The 27,107-nt window shown below is 57.9% G+C and overlaps 1 pseudogene; it reads left to right on the forward strand.

Moving 5' to 3' along the window:
* The first annotated feature begins 569 nt into the window (after positions 1–569).
* Positions 570–24,545, forward strand: LOC134370807 (collagen alpha-1(XX) chain-like; annotated as a pseudogene).
* The last annotated feature ends 2,562 nt before the right edge of the window (positions 24,546–27,107 follow it).

Here is a 27,107-nt window from a genome sequence, read left to right on the forward strand (position 1 = left end):
CAGAGGTGGGCAGGGGCTGCACTCATCACCCCCAGCTCAGCACTGAGGGGTGTAGGGCCCAGTTGCGGAGTGTGCTGGGCCGAGGGCCCCATGTGAGCAAGCGCGGGCAGGTGCGCCCCATCTGGAGGCAGCCGCCTGCCTCAGCGTTTCTCCTTCAGCTGCACCCCCACCCTCCCTGCCTCTCCAAGTGGTACCTTTGGGCACCTGTCCTGGGTCACCCCGGCCTCCTCCGTGTCCCCATCGGCCCCTCCTCTGAGCATTCTGAGTCTAACCTTGACTCCCAACCCCTTCGAGTGAGTCAGCTCCTGCTCACCTCAACAGGGTCTCAATGTCTCTTCTGCAGTTAGAGCCAGGCTGGGGCTGGCAGGGACTCCACATGTGTCCAGTGATTGGACAGTGCCTGCAAAACGCACGCACGACCTCAGCCCCCGCAGCCTGAGGACACCCATGAGCAGGAGTCCAGGGACATGCCTGTCCTGGTCACTGCCTGTGCTGGGCGTGGGGCGCTGGGGATCAAGCTTCTGTTGTCACTCTCAGCAGCGCCCAGATGTGTGGATGTCAATGCCAGGATGGCGGTGGGGGTGGGGGCAGCCCTCCCAGTATGGCCCCAGCTCTGGCCCCAGATCTACCAGCCTCGGGTGTCTGGGGGCCTCTGGCTGCTCAGCCATGAGGCCATGGACAGAGAAGCTCTTGCTTTTTGGTCAGGCAAGGGATGGACAGATGGACAGGCAGATAGCTGAATGGCCACGGCCTCTCCCACAGGCTGCACACCATGGGCTCTCACATGTGCCCCTACCTCAGCTTCTACCTCTGGCTGTGGCTCGGCGTTGCCCTGGGAGGTGGGCAGTGACAAGGTAAGGACATGGGGGGCTTCTTGTGGACGTCACCCCCTTCCCCCAGGCCACACCTGCCCAGGGCAGCGCCCACTACAGGATGAGCCCTCTGCCTTCCCCAATAGCCGTTTTTCTCCTAAATTGAACATGTGCTTAATTAAGAGCATTTCCAATGATTAAAACCAGAAGACAGGACAGACAGGGTGCACCTGCCCAAATCCCCACTTTGAGCTTTTGGTTTGACCTTTGGCCTTGTGATCTTTCCAACTTTGCCTTGGGGATGCTTTACTGTGTTTTCTGTTTTTCTATGTTTTATTAACACACTGTGCATTTAATTCTCTGTTATATCAGTGTTTTGCATGGAGGTATTCCCCGAGCGCCTTTTCAGTGTAAGACCCTCAAACAGCACAGATCTGGAGTGGACGGCGAAGACCCTCAGCCCCTCCCTCCCCTAGGAAAGCTCCGCCCATCTGCTGCCCTCTAGGCGAGTCCAGGGCACGCCATCTGTGGCCACACCGAGGGCTGCCTCACATGGCCCCTTCCTGCCTGGCATTCACGTTGTTTCCCTTTTGGGGTAGCGCTGGTTGCAGTGTTGGTCGTGACACCCGAGGGGAAGCGGCAGAGGATGCTGTGGGGAGCACCTCCGTGCTGAGAGGCATTTCCCTGGTAAGAACTGGAGTTTAGGAGGTGAAATTCTGTGTCAAAGGACAGCATCTTGAGCGCTCACTCCCTTGGCTGGGCACCTGCAGGCCCTCTCCGGGCACCCTGCTGGGCTTGTTCCTGCCTCCCCCCCAGTGACAAAGATTTTATTCTTGGCCACTGTGAAAAGCAAGAGGTAGCCTGTCGTCACTGTCAGAACCTGCGTTTACCAGACTGCCACCAGGCCTGACCCTGTCTGGGCAGGAACATCTGCAGTGCCCAGGCCCAGCGTGGAGCACCGCAGCTGCCTTCTCGCTCCACCGAGGGGCTCAGTTTGACGTAGATGCTGGTCGAAGGCTGTCACATGTGCGGGTCCCTAGTCCCCTCGGGTCATGGAGGAAAACCCAAGCTGGGGCCAGGGTAGGCTGAGATTTAGTTAGAAGGAAACCCCAGTGTCATTTGAGCCAGGTCGCTACATGATTCTCAAAAGCAGCTGAGTGCAGGCGAAGGCAGGTGTTTTGCTCCATCCAGTTCAGGACTTGCACAATGTGATGCACCTCACAAAGTCCCTGCCAGGTCCACAGGCCAGGGAGGGCCAGGGAGGGGGAACCCACACATCAGGGCCACCCTGCCCCGAGTGGTCCTGGCAAGGTTTAGCTGTGGTTGAGGGTTGGGGCCTTCCCACTGGCCCCGCCGTCTGCCCAGAGGGACCCCCGACAGTGCTGTCCCCCAAGAAGGGACCTTGTCTCAGGCACTGTGGAGAAACAGGAGGCTCTTCATGAGCAGAGGGGAACCCCTGCTCACAGGTGGCTCTCCAGAGCCCCCACCTCATCCTTGACCCCCTCTGGCCTTTCAGTTGACACTCTGGAGCTGCTGGTCCCCACCTGGAAGCCCAGCTCAGCTGCTTCCTGTTCTGAATGGGTCATTGTGGCTGCCCCAGGCACCCCCTAGCCTCTGCCCTTCGTTCCGTTCCATGCCCCAGCTCTCAGTGGGGCAGCCAGAAGAAGCCTGTCTCTGTCCCATTTTCCAAAAACAGCCACCCCCGTCACAGAGCCCCGGAAGCTTCTGGGGAGCACCAATGCTGTTTGGAGATCCCAGGAGGTTGGCCCAAGCCCCCACTATCCTCTCTGCCTTCCAGACAGCCGTGGGCAACCCCAGAGACCAACCCCAAGCACAAGGGCTGAGGCAGCACACAGGCATATGCATGCACACATGCACACACACATGCCCACACACACACACGTGCACGCACACGTGTGCGCATGCTTCCAGTTTGGGATTCTCCACTCAAACGGCCCCCCAAGGGACGTGTCAGCCTAGCAGCGGCCTTGGTGGTGGGGGGTTGGGGGGGCTCTGCCACTGCATAGCTGCTCCTGTGGTCTGGACTCATGGCTGGGAAATTTGAGGCAGCTGCAAGGCCCTGGCAGATTGGCAGCTGCTGTGTTGGCTCAGTGACTCTGGTCACCAGCCAGGCAGTCTCTGCCCTCCCAGATGCTGGCCTGAGCCTCCCCTGGGGTGGGGGGCACCCCTGGGAGAGACAGGCTGGGACTCCCTTGGTGGGACTAGACTTCCTCTCACCCCTAAGAGGACCAGGTTCTCCTTAGCCCCCAGGCAGGGTCTCATCTTCCTAGGATTCCCTGCCATGGGGCTGGGTCCCCCTCAGACACACAGGGTGAGACTGTGACTCTTCAGAGTCACCCAGGATGGAGACTTGTCCCCCTCAAACCTCTCAGAGCAGGTCCTGCTTGGTCCCCTTGCAGCTGGTCAGATGGAGGAGGAGGTGGGCAGGTCACAGGGGTCATTCCTGGCCACCCCATCCTGTCTCTGCAGTGAGTGGCCTCCTGAGGCTGGCTGTGCTGCCCGAGGACTGGCTAGAGATGAAGTGGAGAGAGACAGAGGGCAGTGGTCTTGGCTACCTGGTGCAGGTGAAGCCCATGGCAGGTGAGACGCTGCACCAGCTCCTCCTCTGCTCCTGTCCCGTTAGGCCTGGTGAGGGGGTGTTCTGTGCAGCCTTGGGTTGGTGCCTCTGCTGGACGCAGTCTCTGTTTTCTGCCTCCACTGACACGGAGGGTACACAATGGGGCAAACCTCTGCAGCCCCCACCGCTGTGCCCCCGGCACGCAGCACCTGCAGAAGACACTCCACACAAATTCTTTGAAGAAACAGTGACTCCCTCCTCAGAATGAGTCTTAGAGCCTCAAGGGCCTGGACTCTGCAGCCGGTGCACTGCAGGGCCAAGGAGGGCCAGGAAGAGCACTGGTCCCTGGTACACTCGCCCTTGTTCTGCAGGAGTGGGGTCAGGGTGGTGCCCGCTCATCCCAGGCCCAAGCCACAGAGCACGCCCACCACAGCAGTGGCTGCCAACTCCAAAGCACGTCAGAAACTGAGGTCCAGCCCACGCAGAGAAGCACACAAATGTAAACGTGCAGTTGTATGAAGTAGCACAACGTGGCTTCAACATGGGCACCTCCCAGGGCAAAGAAAGACCACCTGGGCAGCCCCCGTGCCCTTCCCAAGTCTGCCCTCTCAGCCCCCAAGACCCTAACAGCACAGGCTAGTTCCGCCTGTCTCAAAGCCTTCCACTGACGGAATCGTACCTACCACGTGTACTCTTCCACATCCGTCTTTGGTGCAGCATTTTGCGGGTCCATCCGTGTTGGGCATAAGAGCAGCCCGTTTTCTTTGCTGTGTAGAGTTCCACTGTGTGAGTCTCCCACACTGCCCTGACTCGTCCTGCTGTGGGTGGACGTCTGGGTTGTTCCAGCTCAGGGCTGTTGTGAAGAATGCTGCTAGTACCAATCGCACACGTGTTTTCTGTGTCCATGTGCATGTGTTCCTGTTGAGTATAACCGAGGAGAAGAGGACCGGGTCACGGGGTGTTTGCACTTTCAGCGTTAGTGGTGAAGGCCTAACTATTTTCCAAAGTGCTCGTACCGATTCATGCTCCCACCAACAGTGCACGGGAGTTCCCTTCACTCAGCTTCCCTCCGATGCGGGGTACCATTAGTTTAAGCCATTCTGGTGGAAGTTTAGCAGTATCTTGTGTGTTTCTTTATTGCAGTGTGATTGACATGCACAGACATTCACCTTTTGGAGTTTGATTCTACGAGTTTTAACACGTGCATTCAGTGTATAACCACTGCGCAGTCAACGCGGAGGACACCCTCACCCCAGAGCCAGCCCTTCTCAGACCCTGGCAATCACCACACTGTTTTCTGTTTGTCCTGCCTTTCCCAGAATGTCACACAATGGAGTCGTGCAGTTCACAGCCTTTGAGGTTTGACTCTTTTCCATCAGGATGGTACATTTGAAACTTGTTCTTGTTGCAGATATCAGTAGTTTCATTATCATTCAGTTTTAAATGTCTCCTAATTTTTGTTGTGATATTTTTATTTGACCTGTAGGCTACTTAAAAGTGTATTTCTTAGTTTTAAAACATGGGGAATTTTCTACTTACTTTTTGTTTTGGATTTCATGCTTAATTGCATTGTGGTCAGAAATGTATGATGTGATTTCTATCCTTTCAAAAGTAACTTGCATTTTGGTCCAACATGCGGCCAATTTTAGCAAATGTTCCACGTGACCTTGAAAGTACATGCAATTTGCAGTTGTTAGGTGTATTTTTGTAATGTTCTAATTAAGCCAAATTTATTTACCTCATTTTTCAAAACTTTTATATCTTTGCTGAGTTTTCGTTTGTTTGTTTGTTTGTCTGTCTACCTATCCTATTAGTTACTGACAGAAGTATTTCATATCCCCCACTATGATTGTAGGTATGTCTTTTTTGTGGTCGTCTCACTGATCCTTGTTTTACATATTGAGCCTCTGTTACTAGGTGCATACGAACTTAGAGTTATTGTATCTCCCTGGTGTAGTGAAGCTTTTTCACAGTGAAGTGTTCCTTGTTATCTCTGGAGTAGGGTTTTTCCCTTACATTCTGCTTTTTGTGATATCAATATCATTTCACCACGTAGTGTTTGCATTAAATATCTTTTCCCATTCTTTTACTCTTAACCTTTCCCTAGCCTTTTAGATATGTCTTCTAAGCAGCATACAATTGGGTATTGTTTTTATCCAGTGCAAGAATCTTTGTCTTTTAGTTGAAATATTCTGTCTATTTATATTTAATAAAAGTACTGATATATTTGGGTTTAAATCTATATTCTTCCTATTTGCTTTCTTTTTGTTGTACTTATCATAAATTTTTATTCTCTCTTCTTTTGGACTGATTTTTTAATTTGAACACATGCAAAGGAAGTGAGCCTGGCATAATGCAGCTGCATGGTCCTGTGATTTAGCTTCATTGCTCTTCAACATCTGGCCAACACGGGTTCATGTCTCTTGCCTCAATCCCCACCATATACTGTATTATTGTAAAGCAAATCCCAGACATCATATGTCTGTCTATAAATATTTCAGCATGTTTCTCTAAAAGGAAGCACTCGAAAATAACTCCAGTACCATTAGCATGACCAAAAATGTAAAATATTTCAGAGCTATTATTAAATATCTAGGGTGTTCAAATATTCTCACTAGTCTGATGAAAATCTTTTACAACTGATTGTCTGAACTGGGATCCCAACAGAGTCCACGCATTTTATTTGGTTCTTATGTCTCAAGTAATTTTCATCTAAACTATTTCATCTAAAACAGTTTCCCTGTCTCTCTCTTCCAGGGTGGGCGTGGGGCTGTGGGGGACTGTCCTCTGTACAAGAAGGACCATGCTCTGGTCTCTTTCCTTTCTCCCCTCTCCCCTTCCTAGCATTTGAGATGCAGAGAGTTACCCAATCACCCAGTACTTCTTCAAGCCTGATTGCTGTCTCCCCACCTCTATTTCAAGGCTGTTTTTTGTGGCTCCTTCCTCTGACACTGTGACACTGTACCCTTTGGAATTGTTCATTTTTAATAGTCATGTGTCACTTAACAATGGGGATACATTCTGAGAAATGCATCGTTGTGCAAATATCATAGAGTATGCTTACACAAACCACACCTGGGCTGCATGGCATGGCCCGTGGCTCTTACGAGAGTCATGTGTTGTGCTAAGATGTTACAATGGCCACAATGTCACTAGGCAATAGGAATTTTTCAGCTCCTTTATCATCGTATGGGACCACCACCGTATTTGCGGTCAGTCCAAAACATTACGCGTGCGTGAACTCCAGCCCTAGCTTCAGACTCATCGAGTCACACAGCAGGACATACGTACAGGCCGGTCGATGGGGGGTGGGTCCTGGTTCTTCTGTCCCCTCTCCCTGAGCAGCCCCTGTCTCCACACTTGAGGGTGTCCCGAGGCTGTCGTGGCCAGGCACCCTGAAGGTTTGTGGAATCTCATCGTGCTAAATTCTTCTGCAGAGGCTTCATAAAGGACATTTTCTTTTCACTGCCACAAAGATGCATTCTCAAGTTGTTACCCAGGAGGGTCTGTCCCTCCGATCACATCCTGGCCCCCGTGTCTCCCTGGCCTCAAGAGGAGGGACTGAGGGGAGCCTGGAGGACTTCATTCCCCTCCCCAGCCAACACGCACACACACCCATGCATGTAATGCATGTACACGCACTCGCACATGTGTATACAAAGGCACAGACACATATGTGCACAATCACACACACACGCTCACATGCCCACTGCAGTGGCCTCTGTAACTCTTTCACCCCTTCAACCAGGGGACTCGGAGCAGGAGGTAATGCTGACCACCAAGACCCCCAAGGCCACGGTGGCAGGCCTGAGTCCCTCTAAGGGGTACACCTTGCAGATCTTCCAGCTCACTGGTTCTGGGGCTGTCCTGCTGGCCCGGAAGTAGTTTGTGATATGTCCACCGTCCTCCACGCTGGATGCCAGCCCTGGGGGGGTTGTGAGACATCTCTGGGCAGGGGGCCAGGCCTGGGTCCAAGTTCTGTCTCACCCACACGGGGGCCAGGGGTCCATGGAACCCAATGATGTTCCCTTGAGGGAAGGGGTATGTGTGGGCCCCCAGCCCCAGGCCCACTGCTCCCTCCCTGGAGGGAGGGGTCCTGATGGCCTCTTGTGTCTCTCTGCAGCTGAGGATCTGAAGTGTAACTAGCTAAGCAGGAGCAGCCAGAGGCCTCTTGGGGCAGGCCTAGAGCCCACCCCTGCCCATGTGGGCAGCCCAGACCCTGAGCTGAATTCTGAACCCCCGGTTGCCTTTGCCCTAAGCCAAGACCCGCCCATGTTCGGTGGGTCAACGAGGAGTGAGAGTAAGTTACCGGGAGAGGGACCAACCTTCAGCTTCGGGCATTTCTCACTGTGTGGGGAAGTTCTTCCTCATATTTGACCACTCACTCTCTAGCTTCAACTTAAGCTTGACGGTCATGCTCCTGGATTCACTCAAACCCAGGCCACTGGGGGCAGGTGGTCACACCACCTCTGAACCCCTCAGGGACCCCCAGCCTGGGTCTGGGAGGTGAGAGGTGATGGCTGTGACTCCCACCCCAGGAGTGCCCAGCAGGGATCAGGAGGAGCCTGAGCAGAGCCAGTCCAGGGGAACCGGGGGCCAGTCCCCTGCCCAGCCAACCCCAGGCTCTGAGAGGCAGAGCTACACCATGGCCTCCGCTGGAGGGAGAGAGAGGCTGGGCAAGGGGGAGGGGCTGCTCTGTGACAGGGCGGGGGGCGCAGGCAGGGCACAGACAGAGTCCACAAGGCCCCGCAGGCTGGGCTTAGTTTCCCCATGAGCTGGATGCCTGTGACTTTGTCTCCCAGTCAAACTGGGGTCTTCAAAGGGAGGCCTCTTCCTGCCCCACCAGACCTGGAGCTGAAGGAAGTAGCCCCTCCTCAGACTAGGCACACCTCCTCAGGTGGGGTCCTCAGGTCCAGGTCCCCATCCTCCCCTCCTTGTACAGGGCCCTGCCATGTCTCCGCAGTGGACTTGGGGCCGCTAGGATGGGGTCTTCCCCACCAGTGCAGGGCGGGTGGGACTGTGCCTCTCCCATTAGACTGGGAGTCTCAGCCTATGGTGGTATCACTGTGCAGACCATGCTGGGAGGCCAGCAGGTGAGAGGGGAGTTTGTCTCCAGAGAACTGCCGGCTGGTAAGGACAGTGAGGCCCCAGCCCAAAGCAGCCAAGGTCAGCCCAAAGTCCGTTCTCCCTCTGAGGTGCTGCCTGGAGCTGTCCGTGGTGCTGACCCCACCAGTCCGGCGAGGAAGGCAGACTCCCACGTAGACAACCACGCACAGCAGCCAGCACTGCCCGGCCTTCAGAGGGCAGAAGCAGCCCCAAGAACTGGGTGGCCATTTCAGCCATTTTTATCAACCTCCTCTGGAAGGGCTTAGAAGGGCTGAGACCACTGAAGGGGCCTGTGCGAAATTGTCCAGGTCTGGTGAGAACTGGGTTCTCAGAGTCCCTTCTGCACCCACACACTCACCCCGGCCACCCCACTCTTGAGGCTGGAATGCTGTGTCCCCCCCCCTCCACCAACCTCAGGGGGCAGGGGCCAGGCGGGGCAACTTGGGGGTCTTGTAGCACCAAAAGGCCTCACCAGCACCTCACCCCCTCCCTGCCTGCCTCAGCTGGCCCCCAGTTCTGCTGCACACCCCCAAGCCTGCCAACATGGTCTTCCTGGTGGACGGGTCCTGGAGTATTGGCCACAGTCACTTCCAGCAGGTCAAAGACTTCCTGGCCAGTGTCATTGAACTCCTTAAAATAGGGCCCAATAAAGTCCAAGTAGGTGGGTACCATCGCCCACCCCACCCCCACCACGTCAGCCCCACCTGGATGCTGATCCTCATACTTCCTTACAAGCTGAGGGACAGCCGGCTCCTCCAGCGCAAATGGGACGAGAGACCTCCCCTCGCTGTGGTTGCTGTGGTCTGAGTCACTAAGTTCCCCGCGTGGGCTAGGGCAGGGGTGGGGATGGGGGCATGGCTCCTGACCTGGTCTGGTGGAGCAGCTGTCCCCAAGTGGGGGTGTCTGGTGGCTCCTCTGTGTGGAAGCCCTGGGCTTTGCAAACTCATGCCTCTCCCTGGGGACAGGCAGCCATCTGTGTGCAGAGTGGCAGCTCCTGGCCTGTGCGGGGCTCCATGGAGGACACAGAGACAGACCCACGGCCACGCCATGCTCCCCCAACAGGCCTGACTCAGTACAGTGGAGACCCCCCAGACCGAGTGGGACCTGAACTCCTTCAGCACCAAGGAGGAGGTGCTGGCCACTGCGCCAAGGGAGGGAATGCGCTCACAGGTGTGGCTGGCATGGCCTGCAGGGGGAGGTCTGCCCTGCATCTGCCCCGCCTCACCCTCCTCTAGTTGGCCTCCCTGCACGCCCTCCCACTCAAGACCTGTGTACAGACAATGCTTCAAGTGGGGCTGTGGATGCAGAGCCTCGTGTGAGAAGGGCGGGGCTGCCCCTTGTCCGTCCTTGGCAGAGATGTGGGCCTCTGCCAGGCAGTCTTGCTGGACCGAGTGGCTCCTCTGACCAATAGCAGCTGTTGCTTGGGTCCATGCCCCTGCCCAGCTGGGCTGCTGGCCTTGTGGGTGGGGCCTACCTGGGGACTGGGCGTGGCCTTCCTGGAGGCAGCCCCTGCTCTGTGGGCTTCGCAGGCAGACCCCTGATGCCCCCAGCCTGGAGGGGCAGGACTGGCTTGGGCAGACAGAGAGCACTGGGGCCAAGCGCCAGCAGAGCAGCCATGCCTGGGGAGGGTGCCCTGAGGAGGGGACTCATAGTCACCTATCATTTTAATCCTGCTGCCCCAAGGCCTCGCCCTGACCCACATGCTGGGACAGAACCTGAAGCCAGCAGCAGGTCTCTGTCTGGAGGTGGCCAAAGTGGTGATTCTGGTGACGGACGGCAAGTCCCAGGATGGTGCGCACATGGCTGCCCGCGTCCTCAGGCACCTGGGTGTTGACATGTTCGCTGTGGGTGAGTTTCATGGCCTGGGCGGGCTCCGGGCCACAGAGGGAAGTTTACATCCTGGCTTCAGCCCTCTCAGCTGGACGACAGTGTGGGTACTTGGCCTCTGGGCCTCAGCCTCTGTGTCTGCGATGGAGGGAGTGTTGCTTTGTGTTGCTTCGCCCCCCACAGATTTGTCACCCCACTTCCCCTGGGTGACGGAGACACAAAGGATTACTCAAAGCCCATCTCTTCTGAGCAGTGAGAGACCCCGAAGTGGTTAATCTTCCCGGGACCCTCCAGCAAGAGGCATCCCTTCCTCGGGAAATTAACCCTAAATTGGGGTTTTCTCCGGCATTTATTTTCCAGACCAAGAAGTTACAGGAAGAGAACATAGGTGGGGTTATAGTTTAACAATATAGGCTGGTAACTTTCAGTGAAACAAGTCAATGACATTCCATAAGACAGTTAAGTGATCTTACAACAATTTCTCAGAGAAAGCCCCCAATCTGAGCCAGCTCTCGGTGACATGGGCGACCTCATCTGGCATGCTGGTCTACCAGATCAAGTGGACAACCCTGGGAGAGGGGAAAGCCCACGAGGTGTTGGGGGAGAGTGGTGGGCTTGTCCTTCAGAGGAGACCCCCTCACACGCCCCAGCTTCTGGGCCTAGAGCCCTGAGTATCCCCAACCTGCTGGTGGCCACCAAGTACAGGGTCCTGGTCTCAGCTATCTATGCAGTGGGGGAGAGCATGACAGTGTCTATCATGGGCCAGACAGGTGAGTGGGCACCAGGACCCTAGATCCAGCAGGCCCTGCCAGACCCACCAGGACCCCAAACACACCAGGACCCCAGACCCACCAGGACCCCAGATTCAGCTGGACCCCAGACCTAGCCAGGCTCCCAGCCCCAGCCAGACCCCAGACCCACCAGGTACCAGCCCCAGCCAGCCCTCCAGAAGCCCAGACCTGTGGGGCCACCCAGCTGGACACAGTGGGGACATGGGGAAAGGGGCTTGGGGCCTGTGTGTATTGGGGGTGATCACTGCTCACTCCCCACACTCGGCCCAGCACTGCAGAACCTAAGAGGAGGGAGAGTGTGGAGTGTATTTACATTTTTAAAGCAAATATATTTCACAGGGCCTAGTTTCCTGTAATTTCAGGTTTAGCTTACCTTCTTAAAAGTACGTATAAAATGTTGACCTTGCAAAAGACAGGAAATTTTCCCCAGGCTATAGTCTCTGTTGTAAGATAAAGAATTGTGACACAGCAAGGTTGATGCCTCAAAGGACAGACAGGTTACTGATTGATATGTAAAGATACTGGGAAATTGCTGTAAGGAGAGACAATGTTTGCTAAGATCAAGCTTTTGTTGGTGGATCGACTTAACATCTTGCAAATTACATTATAGAATGTCATCTTGCTTGTTTTACTGAATGTTACCAGCTTCTATTGTTAAACTTGTTAAACTATACTTAGCAAAAACCCCACCTATGTTCTCTTCCTGTAACTTCCTGGTCTGGAGAATAAATGTGGGAAGAGAACCCCAAATTGGGGTTAATTTCTCAAATGGAAGGAATACCTCTCTCTTGAGGGTTCTGGGAGATTATCCCCTCCAGGGCTTCTCACTGCTCGAAAGAGATGGGCTTTGAGTAATCCTTTGCAGCTCGACTCCGTCATCCAGGGGAAGAGGCGTGACATATCCATGGGAGGCAAAGCAACAGGAGAGCAGGGTTTTCCCATGAAACCTTCCCATTCTAGAATGCTGACCCCTAGTTTAAGGGTTGAGACCACAGCCAAATAAACTAAACACTCCCGCAGGCCAGCAGCTAGCTGTCCCCTCCTTGCGGATGCCCAGCCCACAGGAGCAAGCAAGTGGATGCGGATCACAGATGTGGAGGGCGGGCAGTGGTCACGGGCAGTCAGAGATAACTCAGGAGAATCCCAGCTGGCCTCACCCTGGCTGCTCCAAGGACGTGGACGGGGTCTCAGCCATCCTTGGGGTCCACTCCAAGGCCGGGGTGCAGCCGAGAGGGACTGCTGCTTGTTGTTTACGCCGGTTTCCTCAGATAACTGCAGATGCTCAGAGCAGGAGGTCCCTAGAGGCTGTTCAGCCCGACCACCCCAGCTTCCCTCTGGTGCCCGCCATGGGGACCTCTGGTTTAGGCTTGAGTGCCTTGGGGATGGGTCCCCGCTAGTCAGTGGACAGCTCTGCAGCTAGGTGCCTTTCCCATGTGAGGGGGGAGCTGCTTCTCCTGGCAGGGGGCCATTCCTGCCTTCCCGTGGCCATGCATGCTGCACCTGCTGCATCTGGCTGCGGAGCAAGCCATCCCCAGGCCCCAGGATGGTGCATGCCCCTGAGTCTGCTCAGACACACACCCAGGCTCTCCTCAGCCCTCCATCTGATGGCACGTCTGTGGCTGGTACCCTCTCAGGGTGTGACCCCCAGTGGGAGCCCCTGGTTGGCCCTGGACCCCACTGTGCTCTGTCTTCCCCAGGGGTGGGCCTAGGGGCACCTGCTCACTCAGTGAGATTCCAGAGGTGGCAGGCCACCCGTGTCCACTTTCCCCTACTGGAGATGTGGGGACCACAGGCCTCGAGGGCCAGCTGGGGGCAGGCAGACAGGTGCGGCATGGACCCTTCTCTGGGTTGCAGTGCAGTGTTCATGAAGCCGCCCCTCCCAGTGGTCCAGTCAGGCACAGAGAGGCCCAGGCCACCCCCCACTCACCTGGTCTCTCTGTGTCCTCCCAGCAGCCTGCCTGGCCCTCCACCCAGACAGCTCCCTCCCAGGGGATCCTGCTCTAGGCTGACAGTCGCTGTCCCTCCCTCACTTGCCCCCATGCCTGCCTCACTGTCTCTTGAGCTGTTCCTGGGGTGTGGGGACCAAGGGGGTCGTGGCCTGGGACCAGACCATGGGGACGTTAGAGGGTGCTCAGGCAGGGTTTGCACCTTTACAGGACGGTCCCCACAAGGTTGGCAGGGCGGTTTTATTCCTGCTTCACAGTTGGGGGAACTGAGGCTTGTCCAAGGTGACTGCCAGGATGTGGCACAGCAGAGGCAGAGCTAGGGGCCCTTTTCCAGTGCCCGTGTGAGGCTCCCTGCTGACCAGGAGCTGGGTGCTGTGAGGTGCCGAGCTGTGAGGGCTCCTCACACCTGCTGTGGGAGAACCAAGGCCCTCCCCAGAGAGAGGGGTTGAGAGGTGGACACTTGGCTGGAGGGACTAGGGATGTGACCAGGGAACTATGTCCTGAGCAGGGGACGGCACCCCGAGTGAACAGGCAGGCTCAGCCATCTTCAAGGCTGTGAGTCTCACCTGGGGCCCCCAGCAATCAGTGAGGCCCCTGTGGGGCTTCTCTGAGCCCATTGTGGGGCAGGTGGAGACGGGATGGTCGGGAAGGTGGGGACTGTGGGGACCGTGGGGACTATAGGGACAGTGGGGACAGTGGGGTAGGCAGGGCAGGCAGGGCCAGTGGGGCTGTTGTCTTGAAACAGGCCTTGAAAGGGCTGGCGCCTCTGCCACCTCCTGCCCCGGTGCCTGCTGGCAGTGCTAAGCACCAGTGTAAATGGACTTCACCCTTCACTTTGTACCAATTAATTCTGGAGGAGGAGCTGGGCGCTTTGAGGACTGGCCGCTGGCCCCTGCGGCTCTGCTGGCCCAGGCACGTGAGGCTGGTGGATAACTGGGGCCATCGTGTGTCCTCAGACTGCGTGGAACAGAAGGGCCCACCTGAGGCTGCGGTGCCATGAGAGGAACTCATTAGCGGAATCTTCCTTGGAGAGAAAAACAAACCTCGAGGGCTGGGGTGGCAGCAGAGTAGGCACTGCGGGGCTCTGCTTGCCGGGGGCTCGATGTGCAGGGCTGGGTGCCAGGGGTCCAGCCCTGTCCATCTCTGGGCCTCCTAAGCTAGGGTATTTCCCCAGTGTCAGCACTGGAGCTGAGGGACAAGGGGATGGCGTGGCTTGCGGTGGGAGCGGGCATGGCCAGTGAGGATTCTCCTTGGGAGGCCCCAGCCAGGCCCCCTCCCATCTCCTGCCTCCCCTCTGTCTCTGTGTGAAGCTCTCTGCTCCGGCCTCTCCCTTCCCCACTTCCCAACTCTGATCCTCTCCCTTGGTCTCTAGGGTTTGACCTGATGGTGCCTTCGGCCTGGTGAAGGAGCACGCCTCCATTAGAGGTGTGGCCATGGAGCCCTCGGCACTGGGTGCAACCTGGACCTTCACACTGTTCAAGGACACCCAGCTGATGCGCAGGGCCAGGTGCGAGGGGTGGGGTGGAGCTGGGATCGGGAGGCACAAGGTGGGCACGGGGAGGAGACCAAACACGTCCCCACCCCAACCCCATCCCACCCCACTCCAACCCCACCTGGAAAGCTGTGTGAGGTGGACGTGCCCCAGGCCCAGTGGCTTATGGGGCCCCTAAATGCCATGTTGGTGACCACAGATGGGCCTCAGCAGGTGCGCTCCAGGAGTTGCATTTTACGAATGGATGCACTCGCACGCGGGTGGAACGAGACCCCCCGGCACAGTTTTGCGACCGAGCAGGGGTCTTTTTCCTGAGGGGCCAAGGACTGCTCACACTTGCAGCACTCTGGCCTGCAGCCCCCTCGCTTACCTCCCGTGACATCTCTCCCTCCCATTCACTCTTTTAACTTGATTAAGCAAATCTGCCAGTATCCTAGATTTATGAGAAATGATGGCCTTATGAATAGCCATGAAAGATTTGTGGTGATTCCTGATATCTAACAGCCACCACGCCTTGTTTTTAAAGATGCCTTTGACCACAAACCCGGACTGCGATCTATGCTGCCTAATTTTTTCTTAAGTCAAAATGTTTAAAACTGTAAACATAGGTCACACTCTGAAAAAGAAATTTTTAAACTTCAAAAATATATGAGGGGTCTTCAAAAAGGTAGTGGAAAGATTCGTATCAACTTTCAGTTTTGTTTTCCATGAATTTATTGAAGTGCCCTCATGTGCACTTATATTTAAAATCCCACCCGGCACTACTAAGACAGACGGGTGTCTCCACCCGTGCATGTTGTGCTCAGCTGTGTCTTGAGCACGTCTGGTCCCCCTGTCCTGCTCGGCACCTTCACAGCTGAATGAAGTGACCGTCCCTCGATCTCCTTCACCGTCCACTTCCTTCACCCTGATCTTTGCGGCAAATGTCCCCCCGCAGTCTGTTCCTGCTCTAATTTCTTCTTAAGGCAGCAGAGACACCTCGCTGTTGGTGCAGGTGTTGGGCCTATCTCTGCTCAGGGCTTCAGCCCCCACGTCCAGTCTGGCTGTGCTTGATTGAGGTGGGTGAGGTGGGTGCTCTCAGTGCTGGAGCCCCGGGCAGCCAAGGACCCATTCATGTGCCCCTCTCTCTACTTCTCACCCCCGGCTTCACTTTCACAGCAAACCCCACGCAGATCACGCAACCAAAGTTGTTAAATGCCACAGTGATCATTTCCTGTAATTGTCCTTTTCTCAAATGACTGACTTCTCCCGGAGCCCTCACAGTGTGAATGGGGGCTTTGCGCTGGCCTGCTTGTCCTCTGGAGTTCATGGCCCGAGAGGTGGGGGCAGATGTTCTGCAGGTGTGGCCACCAGCACAGATGTGCTCACCCAGCACAGGTGTGTCCACCCAGCGCCGGTGTGTCCACTCAGCACAAGTATGTTCACCCAGCATAGATGTGGCCACCTGGCACAGGTGTGTCCACCTATCCCAGGTGTGCTCACCTAGCACAGGTATGGTCACCCAGCACAGTTGTGTTCAGTCACTCCAGGTGTGTCCACCCAGCACAGGTGTGTTCAGTCACTCCAGGTGTGGCCACCCATCGCAGGTGTGTTCAGTCACTCCAGGTGTGGCCACCCATCGCAGGTGTGTCCACTCAGCACAGTGTGTCCACTCGGCACAGGTGTGCTCGTCCAGCACAGGTGTGGCCCCCACCATGATAGTTGCCATGAAGAGGACTTGGGCCACTAAGTAGAAGGGGTCCTTCTCTGTGATGGGGTGAGGAAGGCTCTCTGAGGAGGCAGCAGACAGGAAAAGATTTGGGAGGGGCGCGCAGGAAGAAGGAGGGTGGGCACCAAGGCCAGGGTCAGCGTGTTAAAGGATTGCAGGAACGCAGCTGGGCTGCGTCTTTCTGGCTCTTGGTTTTTATCCTAAGAGCAGATGAAAGCAAAATAGGGAGGTTGCAGGCCACTGGGAACAATCTTACTGGGTGACCCAAGACCCTGCTCCCTGCCCCTCATGTATCCCTGAGTGAGCCTGGGTGGACACCAGCACTGGCCCGCACTGGCCACCCGTCTGAGCACTGGACATGTGTGGGTCAGTGCCAGCCACTCCCAAGGGCAGAGCTGTTTTGGGGCTTGTGGGCTCCTGACCCCCAGGAGTGACCCAGGGACCCTCCCACTGGGGCTTCCTGGACCAGTACCTGCTTCACCCACGCAGAGAAACACGGGTCTTGGAGAGCCCTTGCTGGGATAGTCTAGGATGCGTCTTGGGTTTGTTACTGGGCACACAGGCCCGGCTGCCTGCCCCCTTTGAAAAATAAACCACTCAAAAGTCACATGTTGGTGAAAACAGAAGTCAGCTTTATTCAGGAACACCAGTGACCTAGAGAGAGATGTTAGGCTAACCCACCTCTCCAGTAAACCTGAGGAGAATGGCCAGACTAAAGCCATCTCACACTCAGATTTACTGAGGGGTTTTATAGAGGGGGCTGAGGGAATGGAACGTGGGATATGAAAAGCAGGAGGGAGGGGGACATGCACGGGGCCAGGTGCAAGGTCTCACCGAGGCTCTGTCTGGTTTCTGCTCCTGTCCTTGCTATTACATCAGGGTCCTGCTGGAGGGGTGGGATCAGCACAGTGTCACTTGGTGACATGTGACACGCTTCTTGGTGTCTGCACATCTGCAGCTCCTGGCTGGCTGGAAAACAACTTTACATTTATGTAAATAATGTCATCTTGCCCCATAACCAAGATTCAAAATATCAAATAACAATGGAAAAAAGGAAACTCAGAGAAATGCACGCTACAAAAAATCCTATTTATTTATTTATTTATTTATTTAAAAAGATGACCGGTAAGGGGATCTTAACCCTTGACTTGGTGTCGTCAGCACCACGCTCTCCCAAGCGAGCTAACAGGCCATCCCTATGTAGGGATCTGAACCCGTGGCCTTGGTGTTATCAGCACCACAGTCTCCCAAGTGAGCCACAGGCCAGTACTTGTCTTTTTAAAATTTCTTTCAGTCCAGAAGTTTTTAGGTCCCCATGGCCTCAGTCCTGCTTACTCCAGCAGGATGACTTTCAGTGCAGTCCTGGCCCGGCCTCAGGGGAGTCAGAAAGGACAGTGCCCGGGCCAGGTGCCTCGCCTCTGAGCACTTCCTGTCGAATCCCATGACAGCCTGGGAGGGGATTCTGTCCTTTACATAGTCCTTGTTACTCATGGGGAATCCAAGGCAGGGAGATCTCAGCTTGGCCTCACAGATCCCGGCTCTGCAGCCTCACCAGTCCAGGCCCAGGGGGGCCAATGGCCTCCACACTCAGGGTGTAGCTGGCAAGGAGGTGCAAGTGCAGGGGTCCACCATGGCCGGCAGAGCAGCCTCAGAGCAGCCGACTCTTGCCCCACACCCCCACAGTGACATCTACCCAGCCACCTTCCCACCATAGTACACCACTGTCTTCCTCCTGCACCTTCTCCCAGAGACTCCCCGTGAGGCCTTCATGTTGTGGCAGATGACAGCGGAGGACTTCTAGCCCACCCTTGGGGTTCTGCTGGATGGTGGCCTGGGCCCCTATCACTCAATAGTCGGAAGGGAGGAGGCCCTTTGAGCCCTGTGGCATGTGGGTGGCTGAGGAAGCTCAGCCGCAAAGCCGGGCCAGGCCCGTGGGGCTCCTCAGACAGCAGGGCGGTGGTGCCCACCCTTGGTGGGGGCAGGTGTCCCAAGTGGGGGCCGCCTTCCACATGGAGGGGCACCTCTGGCTTTGTGTCCTCAGCACTGCTCCCTGCCCACCATGGGCGTGGTGTGGCCACAGGTCCTCCAAGTCCCACACTCTGTCTTTCTCCATTGTTTGACCCAGGGTCTGTTCTTACCTGCTCCTCACCACTCCTCAGCAGCCAGCAGGAAGTCGCTGACCTACTTCCACCACGACGCCAGGGCTGCCCTGCAAGAAGTCACCTTCAACCTGCAGGAAGTGAAGAGGCTGTTCTTTGGGAGCTTCCACAAGGTTCTGGAAATGCTGCAGCATGCGCCCCACCTGTGGCCTCCTGACGCAGGCTGTGCCCATCTCCATGTGGCTTCCTCCCCCAAAACACCTGAACTTGCCTGGAGAGTAAATGTTGGCCTGTCTGGGGCCTCTGTCCTGCCATCTCTTTGCCCCGGTTGTTCCCATCTTAACTCAGATAAAGAGTATCCAGGCCCTTGTCTTCAGGCCCCACAATCCCTGGGAGGTGCCTGCAGCCGGTGTCCTTTGGCCCATTCTACAAAGGGAAAGCTGAGGCCCAGTGGGTAGGTTTTCCTAGCATCCCATGAGCTGTGGGGTGCAGTCAGGATTGTGCACTCAGGCCCCAGGTGATGACACTTGCTCCCCTATTCTGGTCCTAGACTGGGCTCTGAGGGACCTTCTTGTGCTATCTGTGCAGGTACATGTGGCTGTCAGCTGCTCCAAAGTCGGGCCCTATGTGGACTGCAGGAGGGTGGCTGAGAGGCCCATTGGGTAGGTAGGGAGCCCACCTGCCACTGGCTTTGTCACACTAGGGAGGCTGGCCAAGGCCAGGGGCCCCTGGAGCAGCTCGGCCACGGTAAGCCTGGCTCTTGCCCTGCTGGGCCAGGCTGGCCTGTCAGGGGCTGGCGGAGGCTCTGAGCCTCGAGCCTGGCTGACCTCATCCCCCGGCCCCACAGTTCCAGTTCCAGACGCTGCAGATCGTGTGCAGTGACACCTGGGCGGACGAGGACAGGTGCTGCAAGCTCCCTATGATGGCAGGTGGCAGCGCAGCTGCAGCCCTCGTCCTGTACGAGGAGGGAAGGATGAGTGCCCACCAGGCACCACGGAGTCCAGGGTGAATGGGCCCGTCTGGATCGTGGCTCTGCTGTGAAATCAGGGCAGGCTTCCTGGAGGAGGCTGCCTGAGGGTGCAGAGGGTGAGCCCAGGGTGGCTGGATGGGATAGTCCTGGACGCCCTGGGGCAGGCCAAGAAGCCCCTGATGCAGGGATGGCAGCTGCTGTGTCCTCGGGGCCCAGTTTGGGGACAGACAGGCTAGGAAGGGGTACATCCAGACAGCCAGAAGAGGCTCCTCAATCCTGAGGGTCTCCACAGGATCCTGACTCCCTGGGTACCGGGCACTGGGCCCAGCTGTGCATGCGGGAGGGTAGCAGCCTGCGCCCAGGACCTGCCCTCCCCCTGCCTCCCAGTGTGGGTCTGGAGGTCTCCCTAGAACCCAGGTGTCCCTGGCTATGTGAGCTCGTGGTCGGACAAGAGCGAGGGAGAGGCCCACTTAGCTGGGAGTCTCTTCTTCCAGAGGGATGAAGAGACATGCCCCACCTTCCCTTCTGCCTACACCTGTTCCTCAGAGACCCCCAGGTCCCCTCCAGTGAGTCCAGCAGCTGCTCCCCTAGGGGGTGGCCAGGGACTTCTGGCCAACATATTGCTGCCATTAGCAGGTGTGGAGCCCTGTGGAGCCACATGCCCCTTAACCAGCAAGAGTCCAGGCCCACCAGCAGCCCATGAGACGGAGCCCTGGCTAAGCCCCTTCTCACTGGCTGGGCCTCCCTCCCTCAAGCCCTGACCTTCCCTTCATGGGTGGGGTGCTGACTCCCTCTCTGGCATGGAATCCAGCATTTTTCCAGTGGTTCTATTGGGAGAGGATCCCAGGCCCAGCTGGTCTCTGGGAGTCACAGCCATGCAGGGGCCTCTGTCCTGGATATCTTGGGCTGTGGCCACTCAGCTCGCCTTCTGCAGGTGCTACAGGAGCTCTTCTGCCCAGGCTCAACTCACCTGCCACAGGTGATACAGGGGCCCTTCTGCCTAGGCCCAACTCACCTGCTGCAGGTGATACAGGGGTCCTTCGGACCCCCAGGGAGGCTGCTGTCCAGGCCCTGGACCACACCATGGGACAGGTCCTAAGAAGATGCTATGAACATTGTGGCTGGATCCACCTCTGCCAGCCCCAAGGCTCCAGGACCTGCCCTGCAGCCTGGGGCCAGAGCTTCCAGGGCCAGCTCAGGCAGGAACGCTGGTCAAGAGCACTTACTCTGAGCTTGGTGGTCCACAGACTTTTCATGGGGGGGCCAGGGCTTGAACCCAGATCTGCCTGAATGCAGCCCATGCCCAGCTGTGACAGGTAAGAAAGGCCAGGGTGTCCTTGCCCTGGGAAGCCTCTTCCCCTTCCACCCAACAGCAGGGGCCAGGGACCAGGGCGGGGCTGGGGGCAGACTGGGGCAGGATCAGGACAAGGCAAGGGGCTAGTTTGTGCCCCTCAGTAGGGGTGCTTGGGCTCAGCCCTGTTTGTGCTTCCACAGGGCCCCCCTGGGAGGACTGGCACCCCAGGAGAGCAGGGCTTCCCAGGGCCCAGGGTAAGACTTGGGAAGTCCTGGGGAGTGGGGTCCTGGATGTCACCTGCCGGGAGAAGACGCCCCCAGCACATTCATGAGAAAGCAGGAGCTGCACGTCACCCTCCCCAGCCAGGGTCTTCCTAAGCTGCAGACAGGCGGGGACCCCAATACACCATGAAATCAGGGCAGGTTCTGGCCTCCCCGAATAGGTTGGATCATCCCAATAACACAGGTGGGGAAACTGAGGCTTGGAGAAGCGAGGTCACCTGTCCAGTCGGTGGCCTGGGCCTGTCTCACTCTAGACACATGTGAATGTTTTTGTATGCCTGCATGGAGGAGACTACGTTTGCAAAGCATTTTCAAACGCCTTTAGCCTCAGGGTACTTGTGGCCTGCTTGGGGGTGTGTGGGTGTGTGGGGGCAGGGTCTGGCTCTGTGGGTGGCATCTAAGGACAGTGCGGCACAACACTGCACGTGTCTGACACGTGCTGTGAGCCGCCCACCTCCCCCGGGCAGTCCTCCAGGGAGCTCTGTGTGCCCGTAAGCTCGGCTGCCCACTGTCCTGTGCGGGCTGGTCATGGCACAGCGCCTGGCAGGACAGCTGCGTGTTGTGCAGGCGAGCTGGTCTGCCCTCTGCAGCCGCGGTCTTGCCCTCCGTCAGCAAAGCGCTGCAGTGCGGTCCCCACCATTGCCAACAGCGCTGAGAAGCTCTCCCTGCATGCGCGAATGTGGCTGGAATTTGAGTGCGTTTGAGTATAATGGGTTGAAGGCAAAGGCACCTGTGCTGAGCATGGGTGCCCCCGAACTGCCCCCTGGGGCCGGGCGTGGCACCCTCCCCAGTGACGAGCCCTGTGCACCCACGGCTAGGGCGGTCCTGCAGGTGGACGCGCACCATGTCCCGCTCGTCCGCGTGGCTCTTGCAAGTGGCTTGGGCACCCTTTGCAAGTCACTAGTGCCTCCTCATGTCATTTTCTCATGCACGCAGGAGTGCCTACCCCGGGCCACTCAAGCATTCCATCTTTTCCAGGCTCTCTTGTCTGTTCCTCTGGCTCATCTGTCTGTTTACAGGCAAGGACACGCTACCTATGTTAGTCCAGACTCGTTTAAAATTTCGACATCCAGGAGGGGGTATTCTTTCACCTTCCCCCCAGAACTTCCCTGGCTTTCCTTGCTCAGTTCATTGTCCAGTGAACTGCAGAATCCACTTGTCCATTTACTCTAAAATCCAGTGGTGTGGTTACCGGAACCACGTGCAGTCCACAGATGCTCTCAAGAGCACACGACAGACACTGCTGTGACGCTGCTTGTCTGGGTGCTGCGGGGGGGGGGGGTGATCACTGTGGGAGGAGCACGTGTGGGTACAAGCCGCCGCCCTCGCTCATCCTTTTCTTTGCCCGACAGGGAATGAGAGGACTGGAGGGGACAGCTGGTCTGCCCTGAGCCCCCGGCCCCAGGGTAGGCACCACCTCCTCATGAGCCTGTGAGCCTGCGGTTCCTTGGGGCTGGGGAGGGTCGGTCTGGGAAGAATGGACTGAACACCGCCCGCCACTGTGCAGATAACCCCAGGCAGCTTGCTGGACCCTTCCGCAGGGCTCTGCAGGCACACGAGCATCTGTGCACAGGAGCGTCCTGCTGAAGCTCTTTCTTGCCCCATGGGGCAGGTTCGTGTGGAAATGCAGCACTTGTACAGCCCCCCACACACCTGCACCCCCATCCATGGGGCAGGCAGGGGCTGGGTGCCCGGTTGGGCCTGGGCAGGGGCTTCACTCTATCCTGTTAGAACTTCTTCCTCTTTGCTTCTGGGGTTGTCAGAGCCCAGCAGCAGGACAGGAAGGGGCAGCTCCCCCCACACCCCCTTTGCACACCTCGAAAGTAACTTCCTTCCCACTTTCCCTTCTGCCTCTCAGGGGTCTGTGCTTTGAACTCAGTGCCTGGGTGTGGGCAGCTGGGCAGCCCCTCATGCAAGGGCCACCTGGGTGGGGGGCCACTTCGTGGTCACACTCAGGGCAGCTGGAGCTCAGCAAGGGGACAGAATGAGCACTGGCTGACAGCTGGGGGGGTGGACAGGGTGGGGACCAGGTTGGGAAGGTGGGCGTTGAGGCACCCCACGTAGGAGGAATGGCCTGAGGGAGGTTGGGACTCTAGGGGTCTTGCCTGGGTCTGGGCAATGGGGCCCCAGCCGGGAGACAGGGCTGCAGGGGCAGACTCACTGGGGGTTCAAGTCAAGCCTCAACTTCTGCATCTTTGCAGGGGTTCCAGGGCATGGCAGGGGCCAGAGGCACCAGTGGGGAGCAAGGATCTCCAGGGGCTGTGGGGCCCATGGAAAGTCCCCTCCTTACTCACCAGCCAGCGGCAGAGAAAGAACTGTGTGAGCAGAGTCAGCTGCTCAGGGCTCCATCTTGGAACTTGTGCAGGTCGGAGTGGAGCTGGGGCTGATTCTGCAGGACAGAACTGGGTGGAGGGGGAGGGAGTGGGGCTGCAGGCTCCTTGGAGGGCAATGGGGGGGACAGACCTTGGAGAGGTGGCAGCAGCTCCTTCTTGGGGGCTGGCACCCCTGGGAGACCACCTTGGCCTACAAGCAAGGGGGGCTTCGACAGCTCCATAGGGCTCCTTTGAGTGGGCCCCAGGATCCTGCGGGAGCTGGGGAGGTGGAGGAAGGCAGCAGGTGGCAGGCACAAGCCTGGCTTCTGGGCCTGGGGTGTCTGGCTCTAGGCTGGGGGGAGGGTCTCCTCCTCTGGGCAGTATACCAGCTGGTAGAGACCACCACGACAGAACCTCTCATTGCCTGCTCTGTGCCTGCCCTGCTGGGTCACAGACCACCCTCCACCCCCCACCTCTGCCCCATGTGCTTTTCTCCTTTTCCTCCTGCAACAGGGGCTGCTGGGGCCCAAAGGGGAGCAAGGAGAGAAGGTAGGTGAGGCCAAGTCTGGGGTCTTTGACTCAGTCTGGAGGTCGGGCATTTCAGGGGATGGCACCGGGTGGCTGGTCTGGCACTCAGCTGTGTGGGTCCCAGAGCCGACCCATCTGCCCTCCAGGGCGAGCCGCCATCCCTCACCTCCATGTACCAGCTGGTGAGCCAGGCCTGTGAGTCTGCCATCCAGAGTGAGTGAGGCCCATGCCCCGGCTTCGCCCGCCCCCACCTTTGCTCAGAGACCCACGTGGCTCCACAGGCCTCGTGCCCACGCTTGCCCAGCTGCTGACGCCTCATCTCCTGCAGCACACGTGCTGAGGCTCGACTCCTTCCTCCACGAGAACGCCAGGCCCCCAATGCCCATCGTGGAGGAAAAGAAGAAGCCAGGCAGGCCTGGGCCTCTGGGGCCTCCTGGCCAGCACAGCAAGGACAGAGGTGCAGCTTTGCCCTGGCCCTGGGGCTGGGTGGGGCCTCGCACTGTGTTGGCCACGCAGTCCTTGATTGGAGGCACCGCCCACCCTCCCAGTGGCAGGAGAATCGGAGGCTGCCTGGCCTCCTGGGGTCCAAGGCAGCCACTTACCCAGTCTCCCAGGAAACAAGAGCTGCCTGCCACCCTCCCCACCCCTCTACCTCCCCCCACGTGCCACCCCCCACAAGCATCACGTCCTCAAGGATCAGTGTCCCCATTGCACCCCCATCTAGACAAGGGTCACGAGGCCCCCACCCTGCACCCCCCTCCTGGCCCTCCATCTCCACTACACCGACTGCTGAGCCAATGATAAGGCCCCTGTTGGGGGCTCAGGGACCCACCACATCACAGCCCACGAGCTTCCAGCCTCAACCGAAGGACTGGATGCTGGGGGGCCCAGATCCCACCTTCCTCACTGGTCAGAACAGGACCACTGAGAAACAAAAGCCATTGCTACCACACCCTTGGCCCTAGCACATCTCCCCTGCACCAGGTGAGCCTGGAGCCCCCAGTCAGAGGGACAGCCCTAGGCCACAGGGGAGCCCGCCTCCAGGACCTCTGTGAGGAGCTGGTGAGTCCCATCCACGTGCGCCCTGGGGGCACGGGGGAAGGAGGAGCACGTGGGGTGGGAGGAGCTCAGGGCAGCAGGTAGGCAGGCGCTGGAGGTGCTGGGGAGGCAGGTCGACCAGCAGACCCTGGACTGGGGCAGCAGAACACAGAGGGGCTGTGGAGTGTTGGTCGGTGCAGTGGGCGTGTGTGAGGCTCATGGGCCATGGAGGAGCCCAGCGAGGGCAGGAGAGGCCCTGATGGGTTAGCACAGCAGGGAGGGGAGAGTCAGGTATGCAACCCTGTGGACACCCGCACAGATGTGGGATGTACACAGGGCCATGGGAGGGCTCCTGGGAGGTCTGGGGGTATGGGTGAGAGAGTGGGGTTAGGGGGTCGAGATTGTGGCTGCAGATGACTTCTGCCTTTCTTCAGGAGCCCCGAGCAGGTAGCCCCTGTGTGCAGACTCACCTGAGAGGGCTGGTTGGGAACAGGGCACGGGTGGGCATGGCATGTGGACGGGTGGGGGGGCTCCTGAGGGGAGGGAATAGGTGGATGAGGTTAGAGCCCAGGGCCAAGTTAGAGACCTCGCCCTGCTCAGCAGACCAGCTGGAGATGCTTCTCTCTGCTCTTGGGCTCTGCTGGCACCCAGCAGGACATGAGCTGGGCTGCTGCTTCCTTAACTGGCAGCCAGCTGTCCAAGGCTGCGCCCAGACCTGTCTGCCCTCCTCTCCTGGGACATTTCCCGTGCTGCCCCAAGTGACCTGCACCTGCCCCCCTGGGTTTGTGTGGACACCACGAGCCACTGTGTCCTGAAGAAGCCGGAACCGAAAACCTCAGGAAGAACCTGAAGATGGAAGGAGAGGGCAGCGAAGGAGCCTTGGCAGACCCCACAGCCCCTCTCTCTTCAGCATTTCCACATTCAGATAAACCACTGGGTGCTCATCAGTCAACGTGAGGTGGCTGCTCATTACTGGGGAGGGCTGTCTCTGCCCTGCTCCCTGCTACTTTGTAGCTCCCCTCCTCCCTTGGGAGCCATGACCCCAGGTGGAGCAGGGCAGACATAAAAGTTCGCTGCAGACAGTCCCTCGCCTCTGCTCACACACAGCCCTTGTTGTGCTGCCCTCGCCCTCACCCGCCTCGCCTGTACAGCAGCGAGTCCCAGACCCCTCCCTACTTGCCCCAAGACCCAGCACGTTTCCTGCCACTTCCACCCCAGGGCCTCTGCACACACTGTGCCCCTGCTGGTGGCTCCTCCCCAGGTGTCACTGTCACCTGCTGTGCCCCCTCAGAGCAGCACCCCACCAGCCCTGGAACATCTCTGTTGACCCCTTTGCACCACCACGGCCTCATCACCCCCTCTGTCCCCAGCCCAGGAAGGAGTCAGATCCTTGAATGGGAGTGACTGTCCCTTACTTGCCAGCCTCTGTGCTGGGTTCCCCATGTGGGAACGCCACCAGCCCCTTGCCCTTGGGTCTCAGAGCAAGACTGTCCCTCCCGACACTGCCGTGCTCTGTGGCGCCTCTGCCCCCGGGTCTCTCCCCTGACCCTCATGGATGCTCTGTGAGCCTGGACCTCTCCACTGTATCCCCGCCAAAGTCCCGGACAGGGGTCTGAAACAGCATGGGGGGTGGCCGCTGGGAGTAGCAGGAACCTCCACTTCCTTTTCCAAACAAACGTCCAGTAACTGGTGCACTGTTCCCTTTGTGCGCTGAGCAAGAAAGGGGCCAGGGACAGGAGGGACCCTCGTTCACTCATCCCACTACATCACTGGGGGAAGCAGAATGAAACATATTGAGGAGGAGCTGGGAGAGACCCCCCTGATGCTGATGACAGGATCGTTTGCTGAGACAGCAGCAGTGACATGGACACGCACAGGTGAGAGCATGGCAGCCTCACAGCCAAGGGCTTGACTCACTGTCATGGAGGATTCCTCACCTGTTCCAAAACAACCCAAACATGGGGACCAAACGGAATGACAGGCAGCGTTGACATGGAAGAGAACGCCTACACCACGCGGAGATGCGCCCGCTCGAGGCCGGTGAGCAGCCCAGACGCCAGCTCCCATCACTACGCAACAGACAGAAGCAACCGCCAGAAATTCTCACAGGTTTGTGAACAGATGCACAGACAAGTCACAGGTCAGAGGAGTCAGAGCAGCTTAAGATGGGTTCTCCCAAAGCACACGGCCGAAGTAGAGGTGCGGCTCCAGCCGCAATGGGGAAGAGTCGTAGCCATAAGTGCAGGTGTGGGAGCCCCTCCTAAGCTGGCCCCATGTCCTCCAGGAAGGACGCCAGGTGTGGAGCCAGCTCCAGACTGTGTGATC

The sequence above is a fragment of the Cynocephalus volans genome, chromosome 2 (genome assembly GCF_027409185.1).
Source record: "Cynocephalus volans isolate mCynVol1 chromosome 2, mCynVol1.pri, whole genome shotgun sequence".
NCBI classification, from domain to species: domain Eukaryota; kingdom Metazoa; phylum Chordata; class Mammalia; order Dermoptera; family Cynocephalidae; genus Cynocephalus; species Cynocephalus volans.